At 37.8% G+C, this 19,125-nt stretch overlaps 1 long non-coding RNA gene across 1 annotated transcript in view; it reads left to right on the forward strand.

The window, feature by feature from the left end:
- LOC141415386 (uncharacterized) overlaps positions 1 to 11,560 on the forward strand; it is a 36,204-nt gene extending 24,644 nt beyond the window's left edge. The window contains exons 2-4 of the long non-coding RNA XR_012440344.1: positions 1,552 to 1,609; positions 1,681 to 1,786; positions 3,396 to 11,560. This is a non-coding gene — a long non-coding RNA (uncharacterized lncRNA). The remainder of the gene's footprint in view (positions 1 to 1,551; positions 1,610 to 1,680; positions 1,787 to 3,395) is intronic.
- Positions 11,561 to 19,125: the final 7,565 nt, after the last annotated feature.

Below are 19,125 nucleotides of genomic sequence, written 5' to 3' on the forward strand. Positions count from 1 at the left end.
CTCAAAAGACCTATCTTCAAATGCACAGATTTTTTTTCCACTTGATTTGTCAGCTGTTGAAATTCTTTGTTGTATTCATCATATTTTTCAATTTCAGGATTCTGTTTGATGCCTTGCTTTTTTTGGTTTGGTTCCTTTTAAGACATTTTTATTAGTGTAAATTAATTATACAAAAGGATATGTGATATTTATATACAAGCATGTAATGTGCTTTCATCAAATTCACCCTCTATATCACTCTTAAATCTCTCTTCCCCCTTTTTCTATAATATTAATTGAGCTTCTCTATGCCATTCTTACAAATGACTCCAGAGAGGGTATAATGGCATAGACTCCATTCAATTCCATCAGCTGAGGTCAGCATTGGTAAAGATTGTGGGGCCTTAATGATTGAGGCTGTAGGCTACTGTGGTCTTCCTGCCCACATTTTCCCCTGGGGGAATCCTTTCTGGCTGTGAGCTGATTACTAGTGGAGGATATACTGATATACGGTGAGCTATTTCCTACCCTTTTCTTTTTAGTCATTCCTGAGTTTTGTGCTCCACTGGGTTTCTGCTGCTCCTTTGCTATATTCTAGAGCTCTCCATTAGCTATTTTCTTGCCAGGTAGTTATTTGTTGCTTTTATGAAGAAGATGAGCATTGGCATCTTCTTGTCTCTAATACATGAATTGCCTAAAACATAGTTCACATGAAGTATAGATGCTTTTGCATCTATTCAGTCTAATTCATTCGCTAATTTTTTTTATATCCACTTCATGGTTTGAATGTTAATGTTTCTTTGCACAAGTTGGTTTTTCAGGACTCACTGGACCATACGTCAGGATAGTAACACATATAATAATAAATTCTATGGAACTTGCTCAAGACTGTCAGAGGATGTCCAACACTTTCAAGTTTGCTTGGTTACTTCTCTGGTGTCTTACTTTAGCTCGTGTTCTTCAATCCTATGAACCCTTCTGAAAGCCTGACATTCATAAAACCTCCTGATCACCACTATTGCTCATGTCCACCATCATGGCATTGATGACATTGACAAATCCACAAGCCTCAGCAGTGCATTCCTTCAGTCCCACCAGACTAAAGCCATTCTGTGTTTGGAGCAGAAAGGAGGAGCCTACACCCTTCCTTCTCCATATCACTCTTTGTTACCTGGGGACTACCATGCTCCTCTGCTTCCTTGGGGCAACAGCTCCATTACCTCTTTCCTATAGTCTTGTCTGTTGTGAAGTGCTAAGCCAGGAACCAAGACCAAGTCATATCCCCAGATTGCAATTATACCCAATTATAGTTATATCCATGTATCCCAAATAGGGAGCAGTCAAGTGATGCCAAGTGATGTTCATCACAACTATTTTTGGATTCATGCACAATAAATGTCAACAAATGGATACTTGAGCTACTTGGTCCACTCTTTATTTCTCATACCCAGCTATGGATGACGCTTCTTTAGCATCAGCTGCCTCATCTGACAACACATTCATAGCTGTAGAGTGAGTTAAGAAAAAAGGACACTCCATTCCCTTATCTCTTTGTGAATTTTTCCTCCACAGATGGTGGGAACTTGCTACTTCCCTGCTGACTGTATTGCTAATACTACTTTGACCTCAGGTAAGCTACTTTGTTCCTGTCCCTCGTTTCCTTTTTCATATGATAAGTCAATATCTTTACTCATCTTCCAGGGGAGTGGAAAGCACAGCTGATTGACTATGGTGAAACAAGAGGCAGAGAAGCCCCAACCAGGCATAATGAAAATCTGAAGGCTCTAAACCTATGAATCAAAGAGAGGTAAAAACTCCGTAAGAAAGAACTGACCTTCTGAGCTTTTGTCCCTTGGGGAGTATTAATTTTACCTTTTCTGCTGAAATGATGGCAACTGGGCTGGGAACTTGGCTAGATTATTTATTCAATGTGACAGCCCCTCCTCCCCCTTTCTCGCCAACTCTTTACTCACGACCTTTCCAGACTCTGCAAGTTTTTTTTTTTTTAAACAAACCTCATCAAAGAATGAGAACTAGGTGAATAGGCACTGCAAATCCAAATTATTTTTTTCTTTGTCTCAAAAAAATGCTTAAACATTTCCCAAATAATCTTTACCTGTGGAAAATAGAGGCAACAACTGTAGTTTTTCAAGTTATCTCACTGATTATCAGAAAAAAACCACAGAAGTTTTGTAGTTCCAAACTGCTTGTGTGGTAGAAGGAGAAATGAATTCTTGAAAAAGTCCTGTTGATTACAGCTAGCTCTTGTTAAAAGACAGATTGCTCCATGGGAAATGGAAGATCACAAATCTTCCGCTTTTGGAACTAAATGATAATAGAGTTTTAATACCCTAAGAAAAATAAAACCTCCTCCCTCAGTGAGCTGCTCACACACACACTGCTCTGCTTGAATAATGGGCTGAGTTAAGTAGGGAGGCCTGTGGCGTAGGAATTACTCCAAGGAGGCAGCAGGGAAAGGAGAGTGCATTCCAGACACCTAATCATTTACAATTGAGTTTAATGAGGTAGTAATTTACAGCTTTGGGGGTGGAAGTATGGAAAAGTCCCTGCCAGGAACTGGGCAGACTCTTTAAAATCCTGTAGCTTAATGAAGGCAGCGAGGGTGGATTGACACAGTCGAACTTGTGTAATTCCATCTGCCCAGTGCCTGGACAAGAAGTAAATGACAAGGCACTGGAGGCCTACATCTGGAAGCAACATGTCTCAAAGGATTTTATAAATCCTGTAGTAAAAGAACAGAAATAAGAAAAAGAACAGAGGTAGAAAAGCATAATTATGGAGGGATGAAAACGCACTACAAAGAAGGGCCATTACAGGTTCTTTTTAGCTTGAAGAAATAACATTATCTAATGTCAAGGTCAATCATTGATTTTAATTGCCAAAACATGTCCAATGTGAAAACACAAGGTACTGAATCTTCCTTTCTAGGTAGGATTTGGGAGGAGACTACAGAACAGTTCAGTATTTACTGAACTTATCTGAAAACTAAAAATAACCCCCGCTTCAGTCTTTCGGTCCTGTTACTGTTACCTTCTTCATTGTCAACATTTATTGGTTTGTGATAAACGGGGTACATTTTACTTACTGTTTATGAGTTATTTTTAACTGTAACTAGCACATGAAGGCAGGTTGTCTTAAAAGAGATAGAAATGCCCAAGGTACAATTATGAACTGTGGTAGCAAAAGGTAGCTACTGGACGGTCCCTTCACTCTGTTATGCCAGTGGCTGACATACTATGTAAATCAGGGTTCGTTTCTTCTCACTTAGCAGGAATGTCATTCATATTTCATTTTATGTTACCCTATTTCATCTCTCCTGAGAAATGCTCCCCAGTATCCAAATCCTCAAAAATTCTCTGTTTGTAACCAGGTTTTGTCATTCTTTCCTTCTCTAGTTGTTTCTGAAAACTGGGAAGAAGTGAACTGAGGACAAATGGAACAGAGAGAAGTCACAACATTTCTTGTCTTTGAAGAGCAAGGATCCAAGTTAAAACTATGCCTTCATCAGACCATTATAAAGTACTTCAGAAGCAAATATTACATGACTGTGCCATGCAGGGGAGTTGTGATAGCAAGAGAAGTTAGATTCATTCAAGGAAAGATCACATTCACAGTCATGAGCCATTGATAACATTTACTCTGTCTGTGTGGTTTGCATGGCATTGTCTCTCTTAATTCTTTCACTAACCCAAGGAAATAGGTTATACTTTTGTTCAATCTCTCAGATAAGAAAGTTGAGGTTCATGGAAATTAAAAGGTCAAGGTCACTCAGATAGTAGGTGGAAGGGAGAATTTAAACTCAAGTCTGTTTGATTTCGGAACCTATAGACTTTGCTCCTTTGAATTTCATGTTTGCATGTCTTATTTTAGGGACTTGAAAAACATTTGGCCAGGAGACAGAGTGATAGTTCTGATAACATCTTGGAAACACTTTTATTCCCCCTAAAAGCAAAAAGAAAAAAAAAGTCTTAAAATTTTTTCATATATTTGGACTACTGAATACAGAAAAAAGGATTTTATTTTTCTTTGTGTAATACTTTTTACCATAAACCTTAGAACCTGACTCAAACAAAAAGGGAAATTGGCTTTCAAATGCTACATTTTCCTATTTTCCAGAGAAAGAGCTGTTTTCCATGTCTTAACTTTGAACACACTCTTTTGCTGATTAAAAATCATACATAAAGTTTTTTTCAGCTTCTCAAAATCTACAGTCTACTTTCTGAAAATCTGGGCAAAATCTCTGTCCTGGAATAATAATTATTCTTTGGAAAACTGTATGCCTATCCACAATAAGAAGCATGTGACAAGGTATTTAGTTATGGTTTCAATACACATGAACTGGGAAAGACTTTCAAGTTAAGTGAATCTTCACATGTGTGACAAGAACAAGCTCCAGTTCGGTGCTGGTGATGCCAGTGTTGGAATCTGAGACTGGAGTGCTCATGAGGGTGGAAAGAATTAGAGAATTTTAACATTAAACTCTTACTTCTCTCTATCTGGTCTGCAGTGTGCCTTACTGTTAGAATTTCCTTTGGCTTGTTTCTAATTCTGAGACTGTTATACTGCTAATCTTAGAAAACCCAAGTTGTTACTTGGAAAAAAGTATACTTAATTACTCACAAAACTATCTTATTGCTGTAGAAGGTCATGGAATTATTAAAAGTAAGCAATCTTCCTGGACCAGTGAATCCCACCTTGTATTGTGGACATCAGGTGATGCTGGAGTTGTGATTTATATTACCTTTCAAATACCTTTAGCATGAGTCAAACACATAAAAAGCAAGTCCACTTAATCTTTCTGTTTTATCCTTTGGAGAAGTACTATATGGACATCCCATTTACCTGGCATGATTGGGATCGAGTGCTCCCATTAAACAGATTTTTTTTTTCAGAAATTTTACCTCTTCAAATGCTAGCTTTAAAAACTTGCAACCAGAAAGATATAGAGCTCTCTCTAAAATATATTCACTATCTGTTTGCCTTCTTCTTTTTCTTTTTTTTTTTTTGTGGTACTAGGGTTTGAACTCAGGGCTTTGCATTTGCTGGGCAGGTGCTCTACCACCTAAGCCTTGCCTCCAGCCTGCCTTCTTAAAAGACGCTGGCTAGGGCTGGTGGCATGACTCAAGTGGTAGAGTGCCTGTCTCACAAGCAGGTAATCCCTGAGTTCAAATCCCAGTACCACACACAAAAAAAAAAAAAAAAGGAGAAAAGATGCTGTGACTTAGTTTTATCTTCATGACCTCAGATCTTTGTGCTAAGTAATTGTTGTTTTGTGCTCCCCTGTTTTCTACTGTGTTGTGAGAACCACTGCTGAGGTATGAAAGCTACTAAGGTGGGAAAGGTTGTGCTGAATGAAACTGGACCAGGCCATCCAGTTCTTACAAAGGCTTTTGGAAATTGTGCATGTAAGTGGAGAGGGGCATATTCTGTCTAGGACTAGGACCAGCCTTATAGTTGGGTGCTTTAGGTTTCTGTGGCTTTTCCAAAATCTACTAATCTCCTTGTATGTAAGTTTGGGCTTGGTGACATCTGCTTAGGTCATGAAGAGCCTGTGGTTGTTCCATTTCTCATTCTGGATTTTGTAGTAGATATCTCAGACTTGCCAGATTGCTCACCTCTGAGTAAGCAGCAATTTCTGTGATGTAATGCTTATTTTGCAAAATATGAAGTGATTTCACTCTCCGTCCTCAAGTTCTCTTCTGTGGTTGACCTTCTTTTACTAATGAAACTGGCACCTAACCCCAAGCATCCCATCAGAATCCCACTATGATGAAGCTCCAGGGCACGTGATTTTAAAATAAGGTACACGTGGGGTTGAACTCCACTCCCTAACTTGCCAACTGCTCAGTCTTATTGATTTGATTTCTTTCTCTCACTCATCAATTTAACAAATAACTCCTGGGTACTTGTTACATGACAGGCTATGTTGTGGGATAGAGTGTTTGGTGTAGGTAGACCACAAATGAGAAAGTAAATGTGCAGAATGTCAAACGCTAGTAGTGTAAAAGGTGGGATAGAGTTTGAAACTGTGAGCTGTGAGCGATGGAGATAGGTTGGGGAAGTTACGAAACTGCCTCAGTGGAGTGGTTAGGAGGAAAGCCTGATAAAAATGCTCACAAGGCAGGATGGGAAGAGGGCAGTTGGAGACACTATGGATAGGCAATCTTTTATATGTGTTTTATAGTAAGGAAGGTAGCTGGGAGAAAATCAGAGATCAAATAAAGATTTTATTTTAAGATTTTCTAGTAGTTTTATACACTGATATGAATGACTTGTAGACAGTGAAATTCAAGATGCAGAGAGAGGGGAAATATTTATTGAAGCAATGTTATTCTCGAGTTGACAAGAGGGCTGAGACCTACTACATAACAGAGGTCAAGGCCTCACTCACAGGTCAGCAGTTTATCCCTAGCCAAAAGAGGGAAGGCAAAAGACAAGGACACACATATCAGTATGTTGGTAGATGTGGTTGTAGAGTTGCTTGTTAAGTTTTGTTCTTTGTTGGTACTGAGTTGAACTCAGTGTCTTGTACTTGCAAGGCAAATGCTCTATCACTTGAGCCACACCCCCAGTTCTGTTTTGTTTATTTGAGACAGGATCTCACAATGCAGTCCAGGTTAGCCTGGAATTCAGTATTTAGTCTAAGTTGGCCTCAAACTTAAATTCTCTTGCCTCATCCGCTTGAGTGCTCTACCACCACACCTGGGTCCAATGTGGTTTTTGATTGCTTTTGTTTTCTCAGTAAAAAGAGAAGGAGGGTCATCACCTGGGAGAGAAGATAGGAGGATGTTTGAAGAAAGAGAGCAAGATACAAACTGGCTGCCTTAGAGACCAGGAGAGGGAAGGAGCTACAGAAATTCAGGTGAATAGCTAGGAGGCTCCAAGGACCCTTTTGAGAATAGTGATCATCAATGAAAAGCTAGATCCGTTAGTTTCTTTTTACGAACATACCTCCCTATCTTCCCTACCTCTTCTGTCTTTAAAAAAGGGATTGTAACATTGTTATTGCCTCTTTAAAGCATTAGATATTTCTGCCACAGTGCTGCCTCCTATTTCCCCTTAAAATTTCTTTCCCTTGTTCCCATATTCCTAGGAAAGAAGTTAGTGGCTTTCCCTTTTGGATTTCCAGAACATCTTCCACACACACCTTTATTGTGCGTTCTTAGACTGCAAAATCATTTGTTTAAATTTGGGCCTCCATCCTTATCCTGACTACTCATGAATTTCTGCTCTTGGCTCCTAGTGCAATATCTTCCTATTATAGATTTTAAAGTGAATGTTTACTGAATGGAAGACAAAAGGGAAAGTTAAAGTTGTACCTCTTATTTTTATAAACTTAGTTCTTACATATGGCCAATTTCTGATATTCAAAGGTTAAAATCAAGTCACCCCTCACTTTGTGTTTCTAGAGGTTAATGAACAGAGATTTTTTTTTCCCCTTTGGATTCATTTTGGAGATTTCATTTATTTACTGATTTTTTTCTTCTGGTATGTCTGCATGATAAAGAGTATTTCTCAGCACCACTTTAACAAGTCTAAATTTTTAAAAAGGAGATTTATTTTCTAACAACTGTTTCCCTTCCAAATAATGGCAAATTACATAAAACATTTCTAGGTTGACCAGGCAACTGAAAGAGTTTTGATTTTGACCACAGCTGAAGCAATTTGCTGTGGAGATGGCTGGAGGCACACAGAGGGTTCCTGAAGCCAGTGGGGGCTGTAATTGATTTCAGATGTGCTCTGACTAGCACGAAACATAAATGTGAGGTAGATTATTGGAGAGCTTTTTAGTTGTTTCTAATAAAATTTTCTTTAAAATTCCAAGATTTTTTCTATACATGCACGTAATTATCCCAGCATGAATTAATGGTCCTGAGTCAAAGCTATATGTGTTTGTTAAATGATTTCCCTTTTTTTCCTAATTATGAAAAGAATACAGTCTTAGTTAAAAAATTGAAAAATACAGATAAGTATAAAGAACAAGCACTCACATAAATATATATGTATTTGTGTACATTTATCTAATTGGGATCATACAATTAAGTACATTGGTTTTTATATGATATCCTGAGCTTCCCCCGTGATTATAAATTTTTCAAAGTATAAATTCAGTAGTTTTATTATATGGTAGTGTTTCTTCCCCACAGTCTTCCATGTTCTCCTTGGGGTTTCATAGAGGTAAATGTCTTGAGGCTACTACAGAGCTTGGGTCAGTTAGAAATTTGGGGGAAGGCCATTGAGCTGGCTGGCCTCATGGTCCCCTCATACCTTTTAAACAGCAGATGCACAGTTAATTAATTTTTATCCTGGGCTTCTTCTTAAAATTCTCTTTTTTTTGAGTGTTTTGCTATATAGCCAGGCCAGTCTTTTACTAACTTTGTAGTCCAGGCTGGCCTTGAACTCATGATCCTGCATAAAATTCTTAAAGAAGGGTTCCCAGGCATATCAAAATTTGAAATCATTATTGATGATTCCTTAACCATATGATGCTCATTTTATATCTAGTTTTCTATAGTCTGAGCAATGTCATGGACAACTGACTTATAATGGCTCCACTTATGATTTTTTGAGTTAACAGCAATGTGACCACAATAAGCATTTAGTAGAAACCACAATTTAATTTTGAATTCTGACCCTAGCAGTGTGTGATACAATCTTTTCTCCCAATCCTGGGCAGGGGGCTGTAAGCCACTATTCCTTGTTAGCTCCAGGACATTGGGGGTAAACGGCCAATTCTGTGTTGCTTGCATTCTGTTTTTGACATGTTTTGTGTTTTTATATCCTGTTATGTTTACAAGATACCCATCTGTGTAACAGGTCCATCAGTGTATTCAATGCTTTTTTGACATCTAGCATTTTCAACTTACAATGAGTATATCAGAGCCAGGTACAATGGCTCACACTAGTAATCTTACATACTCGGGAGGCAGAGATTGTGAGGATCATGACTTGAGGGCAGCTGGGGCAAAACATTAGCAAGGATCCATCTCAAACAATAACTGGGTGTGGTGATGTGCGTCTGTCCCTTCAACTAGTGTGGGAAGTATAAATAGGAGATTGTGGTCCAAGCAGGCTTGGACATGAAGCAAGCTCATATTCCCAAAATAACTAAAGCAAAAAGGGCTCAAGTGGTAGAACAACTTCCTAGCAAGTGTAAGGTTCTGAGTTCCAACTCCAGTACTGACATAAAAATCCAAAACCCAACCAACCAACCAACCAACCCCTACCACGAGTTTATTACCACATTGTAAGTTGCAAAGCATCTCTGGGTGTATAATTACCTCTCTGGTATATACAAATAAGTATAGAATTAGTAGGTCACGCAATAAATGGCATTAAATTTTGCTAGATAAATGCTGTCTGAAGAATAGTTCTGCAACCTCAACTCCTAATAGCCGTGTAGAAAAGGGCCTAGCTTATAGCACACAAATTACTTTTCCTTGGTTATTATTTTCTTTTTGCTGGTTGAAAAGTAATACATCACTGCACTTTTAATAAGCAGTTATTTTATTATGGTGAGGCTGCCCTTTTATTCACATGTTTGTTAGTGATGTTTTCTTGTGTGAGTTCTGTATTTGCTCATATTTCTTTGCTAATGTTTCTACTGGAGCATTAGTGTTCTTTCAATGGATTTTTAAAATTTCTAAGTGTGCTCTTTATGTTATGTCTTATTTGTGGATTTTTTCCAGCTTATTATTTAAGTGTCATGGGGTTTTTTTTTTATAACATTGAATATAGTTTATGGAGCCTAATTTATGGAGCCTAATTACTTGCTTTATGATTTTTTTCACTGTTTTTATTCTTGGAAAAAACATCTCTAACCATTCACCTATAATTTCTGAGTTGAATAATTTCATTGAAAAAATTAACATGAACTCATAAGAATTTGAAATTAAGATGCTTTAAGTGTATAAAAGCTAATTTTTTTATAGTATCATTTTGAAACATCAACACCAACTTCATCAATTGTATGGAAAAATACAATACAATAATCTCCAGCAACCTTTTTTTTTCTTTTTTGGTGTGACGGGGATTTGAACTCAGAGCCTCAAGCTTGCTCTACTGCTTAAGACACACCTCCAGTCCATTTTGCTCTGGTTATTTTGGAGATGGAGTCTCGAAAACTCTTTGCCCAGACTGGCTTCAAACTGTGATCCTCCCAATCTCAGCGTCTCAAGTAGCTAGAATGATAGGTGTGAGCCACTGCTATCTGGCTGTATCCAGCAACCTTTATAAGCTGTATTGTTTGCCTGATAGTTTATTTGAAGGGTTTCTTGGAGTTTCTAAATAGAAAAAAATTATCAGGAAGAAATTATTATTTTGTTTCTTCTTCAACTTCTATGTCACTTATTTTTTCTTCTTTCCTTGTCCCTTGGCTAGGGCTTCTGGTACAAGGCTGAAAACAAGTACTGACTGTGACTGTGATATCCTTATGTTTCTGTCTTTACAGAAAACACTTCAGCTCCTTGCCATTCAGAGGGATTGCTGTGAGCCTCTAGTAGGTTCTGTTTATTGGGTTCACTCCTTAAGTGAACCTGATAAAAGTTCACTTTTATTTTTGTTTGCTAAGAGTGCTTTAAATTTGAGTTATTTTTGAATAATAAGATAATCCATTGAAATGCTAATTAACTTTTTTATTTTGTAAGAGTGGTTTAATTACACTAATTAGGTTTTCTAATGTGAACCCATCTGAAATTGGATTCAATGTATTATTTATATATTGATGGATTCAACTTGATAATATTTTGTTTAGGTATTTTATGTTTTAAAATGAGGCTGGCAGATCTATGTTTAGATTTTTAAGAACTTCCAAATTTTTTTTCAGAGTGGTTGTACTAGTTTACATTCCCACCAACAGTGTAAGAGGGTTCCTTTTTCCCCGCATCCCCGCCAACACCTGTTGTTAGTGGTGTTGCTAATGATGGCTATTCTAACAGGGGTGAGGTGGAATCTTAGTGTGGTTTTAACTTGCATTTCCTTTATTGCTAGGGATGGTGAGCATTTTTTCATGTATTTTTGGCCATTTGAATTTCTTCTTTTGAGAAAGTTCTGTTTAGTTCACTTGCCCATTTCTTTATTGGTTCATTAATTTTGGGAGAATTTAGTTTTTTGAGTTCCTTATATATTCTGGCTATCAGTCCTTTGTCTGATAAAATTGTATGTTCTCCCTCATATGCGGACATTAGATCAAGGGCAAACACAACAAGAGGATTGGACTTTGATCACATGATAAAGCGAGAGCACACAAGGGAGGGGTGAGGATAGGTAAGATGCCCAAAAAACTAGATAGCATTTGTTGCCCTCAACACAGAGAAACTAAAGCAGATACTTTAAAGCGACTGAGGCCAATAGGAGAAGGGGACCAGGAACTAGAGAAAAGGTTAGATCAAGAAGAATTAAGCTAGAAGGTAACACACATGCACAGGAAATTAATGTAAGTCAATTCCCTGTATAGCTATCCTATCTCAACTAGCAAAAACCCTTGTTCCTTCCTATTGTTGCTTATACTCTCTCTTCAACAAAATTAGAGATAAGGACAAAATAGTTTCTGCCTGGTAGCGAGGGGTTGGGGGGAGGAGGGGGGAGAAATGACCCAAACATTGTATGCACATATGAATAAAATAAAATAAAATAAAATAAAAATTAAAAAAAAATAAAATGAGACTGGCATATTCTTTCTTGTAGTAGTTCAGTATTCTTTATAATTACGGTTAGATAAACCTAAGAAAATGACTTGGGGAGTGTTCTTTCTTTTCTTGTTCTTTGAAAGGTAATATTTGATGTGATTAGTCTGCAGAACCACCTGGGCCTGGATATGCACGTTTATGTGTGTGTGTGCATGTGTGTTTATGTGTATATGTGTGTGCCTGTGTATGCATGTGAGTGATAATAACAAACAACTCTGTAAGTCATCTTCAGAGGTGGACATGGTCAATTCTTCCTAGCCCTGAAACTCCTCTAATCAAGAGTTCTGGTCTATTTACCTTTTCCTCAAATCTAGGCTCTCAGGACTTGCTTTGGTTGACGAATGCAGCTGTAATTGTGCTGTGCTACTTGAGGGTCTTAAAGAGCCAGGTAGATTTGTTCTCTTTCTCTTGGGATCAACTCTCATGTAAAGAAACTCACGCCAGATTACCGAATGGTGAGAGTCCAGGGGGCAGAGACAGAGGGGTAGAGAGGGAGAGACAGAGAGCTGGAGAGAGTTCCAGCCACCTCAACTGAGGCAACAGACATGCAATCAAAGCCATCTTGGAACCCCCAGCCCCAGGTGAGCTGCTTTGTCAGCACAACCTGGGATAAAATACAAGTTGTCTGTTCCAACCTCTGTCAAAATTTCAGAATCATGAGAAGCAGTAAATGATTTTTATACTAAACTGTTAGATATTCTTGGATCTGTTTTTTTTTTTTATGATTTAGTGTGATCTTTTGTATTAGTGATTTATTCTGCCCACATCTTACATTGTTTTAAATATTATTTCATTACATTTTAAATTCTGGTAATGTGATTCTCCTGCTTATTCTTGTCATTCAAAATATTGCAGCCATTCATTTTTCTTTAAGATGAACTTCAGAATATTTTTGTCAATTTCCAGAAGCCCTTTGGCGTATGGCTTGGAATTGAATTAACTTTGTGAAGTTATTCTTGGAAAGAATATTAGCAAGATTGTCTTTACAACCTGAATCAAAATTGATCTTTTCATGTCTTTGGATACTGATACATGTTTTACAAGTTTTGTAGTCTTTACATGTTTTACTCAGCCATTCACTTGCCATGCACTCATTATGAATTCAGCAGCCACATTTCTTACAAAGCTCAAATGCATAGTCTATTGTTATCCGTTGTACAGGATTTTTCAGAATGTGTTTTGTATATTAATCCTATCATCTGCTATTATTTTATTTTCTACCCTTATTTCTCTATTTCAAACTCCTTTTATTTTGGAATAAAAATAAAATGTGTGGAATGAAAATATAATGTGTATGGTAATGGTGACGCTTTTATGCCCCCATCCTATTGTCCATTGTCTGACCAATTTGCAAGCTGCCCTGAGAAGGGTAAGACTTTGGGCAAAGCAGTTCTACACAGCTGAGCTTGACCTTCAAAAACTGGCATTTGGAGGCTCCCTTATGACCTCATTCCTCAAAGCTGGGCAACAAGACCTTTCTTGAAAGGGGACATAGGCTATGTACCACCATTCTGCTTCTGAGAAACTTGGGAAAGTCCGGTCCCTGGTCCTGCTATTTGGGGTGGAGAAGGTAGCTCTTAATACTATCTGCTGCCTCTCATTGTTCCCCAAACTACATTTTTCTCAACAAAGGCTTTTTCCTCTTTTCCCTAATGGGTATTTATTTAACTTGCTTTAAAGTTACTGGCATAGCTTGACTTACAGTTTTGATGTAAACAGTGACTGCAAGGCCCTCAGCATGTAGCTGTTCACACGTAAGTCACAGCAGGGTGACTGACAGAGTGCCCTTGTCCTGACAGAGCAAGATGCCTCATTTGTGGCCCTGAAAGGAAGTCTCAGTTAAGTTGCACTCAAGGCTTTATATTTAATTGAAGCATCTTAATTTGCCATTGCCATTGTTTCATCTTTCTGCAATGTTTTGGTGGCTTGTAGATTTGTCTGCAATTCTAACTTGTAGGCTTCTAATAGATAAATAGGCCTGAAATTTCATTAATGCATCATTGTCTCTGCTATTAACACTGGGCACTTTTGTTCTTGAATTTTTGTTTTAATCAAATTCAGTTGGTGTCATCATTTTTCAAAGCCCATAGGCCAAACAAAATTATCTTTGTTTTTACATTATCTGTTTCTCCATTTGTCTCAGTGAAGTGCTCCTTGACCGTTTGGTTGGTGAAAGGAAAACAAATTTAGAAGTGGGTATGAGCCCAGCAAACCTTCAAATTGGTTTTTATGTAAAGAAATTATGTAACTAAGCAGAGTGTATGTATTGGATTTCCAAAGAAATATAAAAATCTGTTTACAATCAGATACTCTCAGCAACTAATTTAAAATGGTGATCTGCAGTCCAGGCGCTGAAAATACTCCTAGATAATGGTGACTATTGTAGTGATCTTTACTTAGAGTTGGTGCTACCAAACTTGCTTTTAAAACTCTGTTTGATATGCCTTCTCCCAGTATTCACTTGATGATGTATAAAACTAACTAAATAAAGACCCTAAGATCAAGCGTGGTGATCTGTGCCTATAATCCCAGCTACTCGGGAGACAGAGATCAGGAGGACGGTGGTTCAAGGACAGAGGGGCAATAGTTGGCAAGACTCCATCAGCTGGGCACGGTAGTGTTGCCATCCCAGCTACGTGGGAGGCATAAATAGGAGGATTGTAGTCTAGGCCAGTCAGGGCAAAAATGAGAAACCCTTTCCAGAAAATAACTGAAGCAAAAAGGGTTGGGACAATGGCTCAAGTGGTAGAGCTCCTGTCTAGCAAGTGCAAGGCTGTGAGTTCAAATCCCAGTACTACCAAAAAAAAAAGACCCTAAAACCAAATAAAGCTAACTAAATAAGACCTTGACTATTGTGAATAATAGGAGATCACAATTCAGAAACTAGAAGAAAATTCACAGAGAGGCTGGCTTGAAATGACAAGATCCTTACATGCTTCCTTACAAAGGAAGCCATCAAGCCTGGCAGACTGGGAATACAGCAAAATGATTTCCACTTTCCTCCCCTATCTGACCTTATCTCTGAGAGAAAAAGATTCATTGGCCAGAAAAAGGTCAGTCCCTCCCCATCTCATTAGCAATGCTCATTCTTTTGTAAAGGCATGAAATCTACTTTCTTACCTCCGGAACTTCCATCCTCCATCAGGTATCTTTTTTCACTCAGTGACAGCATTCTGACAGTTGCACCAGTTAAAGGTGAGGAACACACTGGTGGGTTATTTCCCAAGATGTGCTTTTGCTTCCAGTAAGAAGTCATAGGTCAGGCAAGAAATGAAAAGGACATGGAGGGTGTGCAGAGAAGCCTTCGATGGCAGTATATTTGAACAAAACCAAACTCTGGACTGCATCCTGTTTCCTACTACAGTCAGAGACCTGGAGCCACACTAAAAGGATGTGTACATCTGTGTGTCTGAGATGGAGATTTGGTCACGATACAGAAGAATGGAGGAAGACTCTAGACCAGCTACACATTCTGCTCTTGGCAAGAGTAAGATTTTTGTTTAAGCCATGACAAGTAAAACAAAATAACATGAGGCTGATGAAATCTTGAATTTGCATTTTCCTTACTACTATAGTTTGGATAAATACCCCCCAAAGGTCCATGTGTTAAAGGCTTGGTCCCCATGATGGCACTATTGGGAGGTGGAGGAACTGTTAGAAGGTGCCTAGTGGAAAGTCCTTAAGTCATTCAGAGTACCCTTTAAGGGGATTTTTGGGACCCCAGTCTTTTCCTCTTCTCTTTTGTTGCCTCCTGACCATGAGATGAGCCATCTGCTCCACCATGAACTCCCCAACTTTGCCACTTGGCACTCTCCATAGAGACCCAAAGCTATGAGTCTACTTTGTCCAGAATTGTGAACTAAATGAATCTTTTCTCTTTATAAATTTTATTATTTCTTTATAAGTTTATTATTTAAGAGATTTTGTTATTATTAAATCAATCTGACTAACATAGCATTATAATGAACGCATTTATAATGTTATTAGAAACTTAAAACATATTTCAATGACTATATATTATATTGAATGGATGTACTAATCTTTTGTTGTTTTTTTATTGTTAAATATTTGTATTATTTTTTCACTAACCTAAAGATATAATAATCAAATCTGTGATAAAAATTCTGCTGTAATTTAATTATTTGGTGAGAAAAATATAGAAGTGGAATTACTGACCAACAACTATTTTCTTTTTTTTTAGTGGTGCTAGAGTTTGAACTCCAGATCTCACACTTAATGAGGCAGGTGCTCTATCACTTGAGCCATTCAGCTAGCCTGACTATTAGTTTCAAAAGACCTTGCTATATACTATCAAGTTACTTTCTGAAATACTTTTGCTGCCTTCCCAAGTGTATAGAAGTGTTTATTTTACTGGAAAGTTTCCAGAAGAGGACTTTTCCTGTTTGTTTTCCTTTAATAACATAAGTGAAAACATATTTATTATCACAATAATTTATCATAATTTATGAATTATGACAATTTTCATACTATCATTACCCTTTTCTTAATTAACATGAAGGTTGAGTGTTTCCAATTTTGGAAGTAATGGTTATTATACTTTTTCTTCTTTTAGGGTTAGTGATAAAATTATTTTTTAGTTTTAATGGTATAGTTCTGAAATCTCTGATTCACTTTCATTTAGTAGAATGGTATTAGGAGAGATTTTACTGGTCCAGTTTTCTATCCAGATAGAGGGGAAACATAGTGGTTGACCAATAAGTGATCTCTCCAAGTTAAACCATGAAATCCTTTGCACCAGCCAATAGTTTTGAAGACCTATTTTTACTGTTTAAATATCCATGAGCTAATATGAATTGTCATATTTCAATGATAAGCATTATTTTTCCCTATATTTAAGTATTTTAAATGTGAAAAGAAAAAAACAGGGTAAGAACTCTACTTTATTTTTATTTTTATTTTTTTGGTTTATTTATTCATTTATTCATATGTGAATACATTGTTTAGGCCATCTCTCTTCCCTGCCCCCTGCCCCCTCTTTCTCCCCACTGTTTTGTTAATAGACAGGAAAACAGAGATTTGGAGAGAGGGAGCTGGAATCCAGATCCAAATATATACCAAGTGATCTTGGTTGGGATGCACGAGTGTGAGGTCTGGGTGAACTAGGGAAGTATTAAATCCCTAGCAGCACTGGTGGTTGGTATGGAGATAGTAGGCTTTCCTAAATCCTTCCCATAAGTTCCAATTTGCTTAAGTTAGACTCACTTTCTAGTGATCACAACAATCTATATACAAAAACTCCAAAGCCCATACTCCTCTTCAACAGAGCACAATACTTTACACCTTCACACCTGCAAGTCCCTTTCACACTCTCTTTAGCTCTCAGCATTCTGGACATTTTGGCTTGTTTTCTGTTAACTACAAAACTGCTTTAGAAGACTGGAAATATAAGTTTGCAATTAACCTCCATCTAGGAAACTTAAGAAGTTTTGCTGGGTCAAAAGTAAAAATAATTATTGTACTTCTTACCATCAATATAATTGGCAAGATATTTCACATTTTATAACATTGTGAAATTAAAAATGGAGCTGATAAAATAACATGTATCACATATCCTAATTTTGTTATAAAATATATATGCTGTATGTCTTCACAAATATATGTAAATATATGCATAGTCAAAAGATAAATTTTCTAAAGTTCATATGATGGTGAGGTTATGGGTAATATTAATTTTAGAAGAGTTTCTCTTATTTAAGAACTAGGTATTTATATATTGTTTTTATAATCATTACACCTAATTTTTTTATATTTGTAAGCAATCTAAATAGAATTAAAAGAAAACACCAGTCTTAAAAAGTGGTATATACTAGAAGGTAACACACATGCACAGGAAATTAATGTGAGTCAACTCCCTGTATAGCTATCCTTATCTCAACTAGCAAAAACCCTTGTTCCTTCCTATTATTGCTTATACTCTCTCTACAACAAAATTAGAAATAAGGGCAAAATAGTTTCTGCTGGGTATTGAGGGGGTGGGAGGGAGAGGGAGGGGGCAGAGTGGGTGGTAAGGGAGGGGGTGGGGGCAGGGGGGAGAAATGACCCAAGCCTTGTATGCACATATGAATAATAATAAAAAAAAAGAACAAAAGTGAGCCAGATGAAGTGGGGAAAAGAAATTTAAAAAAAAGTGATATATATATATATATATATATATATATATACACACATTAGAACACTTTAGACACTTGTAGCTGAGTGGCCAAAGTTATGGTTATATACCAATCTAAGGTATATAAGATTTTTTTAAATAGATGAAGAAATGACAATTTAGAGAAGTCTGAATAGTTTTGCCCAACTCAAATGATTATTAACTTATGAAGCCAAAACTAGAGTAAAATTTTTCTGACTATGAATAAGCAGATGTAGACTTTTAGCCCTATTAATATTCCATACTGAAAGACAAACAGCCAAATAAAGCAGCTGCAGCCCCCTGGAACCAGTGATATGAGGAGAAAATGAAGTCAGAACTTGGAAAATCAAGTGGGGATGGGAACTCCCTAGGTCGCTATCTCCCGATGGGTGTTCCCTTTCACAATGGAGCTGGTGGTGTGAGGACACCCTGAAAATTCAGGGGTGTGGTGCCTATGGAAAGAACAATTCTAGCTGGCCCAGGGCCTCCCACACCAGAGGGCCAATCCTTGCTGGGTGTGCTCCAAATTACCCTAGAGGCATCAGCAACAACTGTGCTAGTGTGTCAGCTTTAGAGCCAGGTCTTCCTGACTCACATAAACACGGCCCACGTGTGCAGCTTGAGAGCCAAGTCTCCATTCTCTACTCAAAAATTCCCATTGACATGATTGGTTCTTTCAAATCCAGCTGCTTAAGATGGCTTCTTTACAGATCTTCTTTACTCTCCTTTGTCTAGGCAGCTGCTCTCCTAATACACAGTCATCCCAGAGCAGCAGTGAAGAACTCCTGTCCTAGAGGGAGGGGTACCCAGATGGGTCAGGTTAGCCCCTTGGTCTTTGGGTTGGACATCCACTTGCCTGGGTTCCCTCTTCACCAATATCTAGAGGACTTTCGAATCAGGAAGTAGATTCAAATACACCAATGATCTTGGTTGGGATGCACCAGTGTGAGATCCAGACGTGAACTAGGAAAGTATTAAATCCCTAGCCAGCACTGGTGGTGGGTATGGAGATATTAGGCTTTCCTAAATCCCTCCTGTAAGTTACAATTTGCTTAAGTTAGACTCACTTTCTGGTGACCACAAAGGAAGACCCTTAAGTAGTACTCTCAGACTCCAGATTAGGCAAAATCATTGAAGATGAATCTTGAGCTATTCCCTCCCTCCCTCCCTCCCTTCCTTCCTTCCTTCCTTCCTTCCTTCCTTCCTTCCTTCCCAGGGTCCTTAAAAGCCTTCAACATAGCTGAATCAAGATGGTATCCAGGTCTAGGTATTTTGAACCTTGTAGGA

Source organism: Castor canadensis, chromosome 13 (assembly GCF_047511655.1).
Source record: "Castor canadensis chromosome 13, mCasCan1.hap1v2, whole genome shotgun sequence".
Classification (NCBI taxonomy): domain Eukaryota; kingdom Metazoa; phylum Chordata; class Mammalia; order Rodentia; family Castoridae; genus Castor; species Castor canadensis.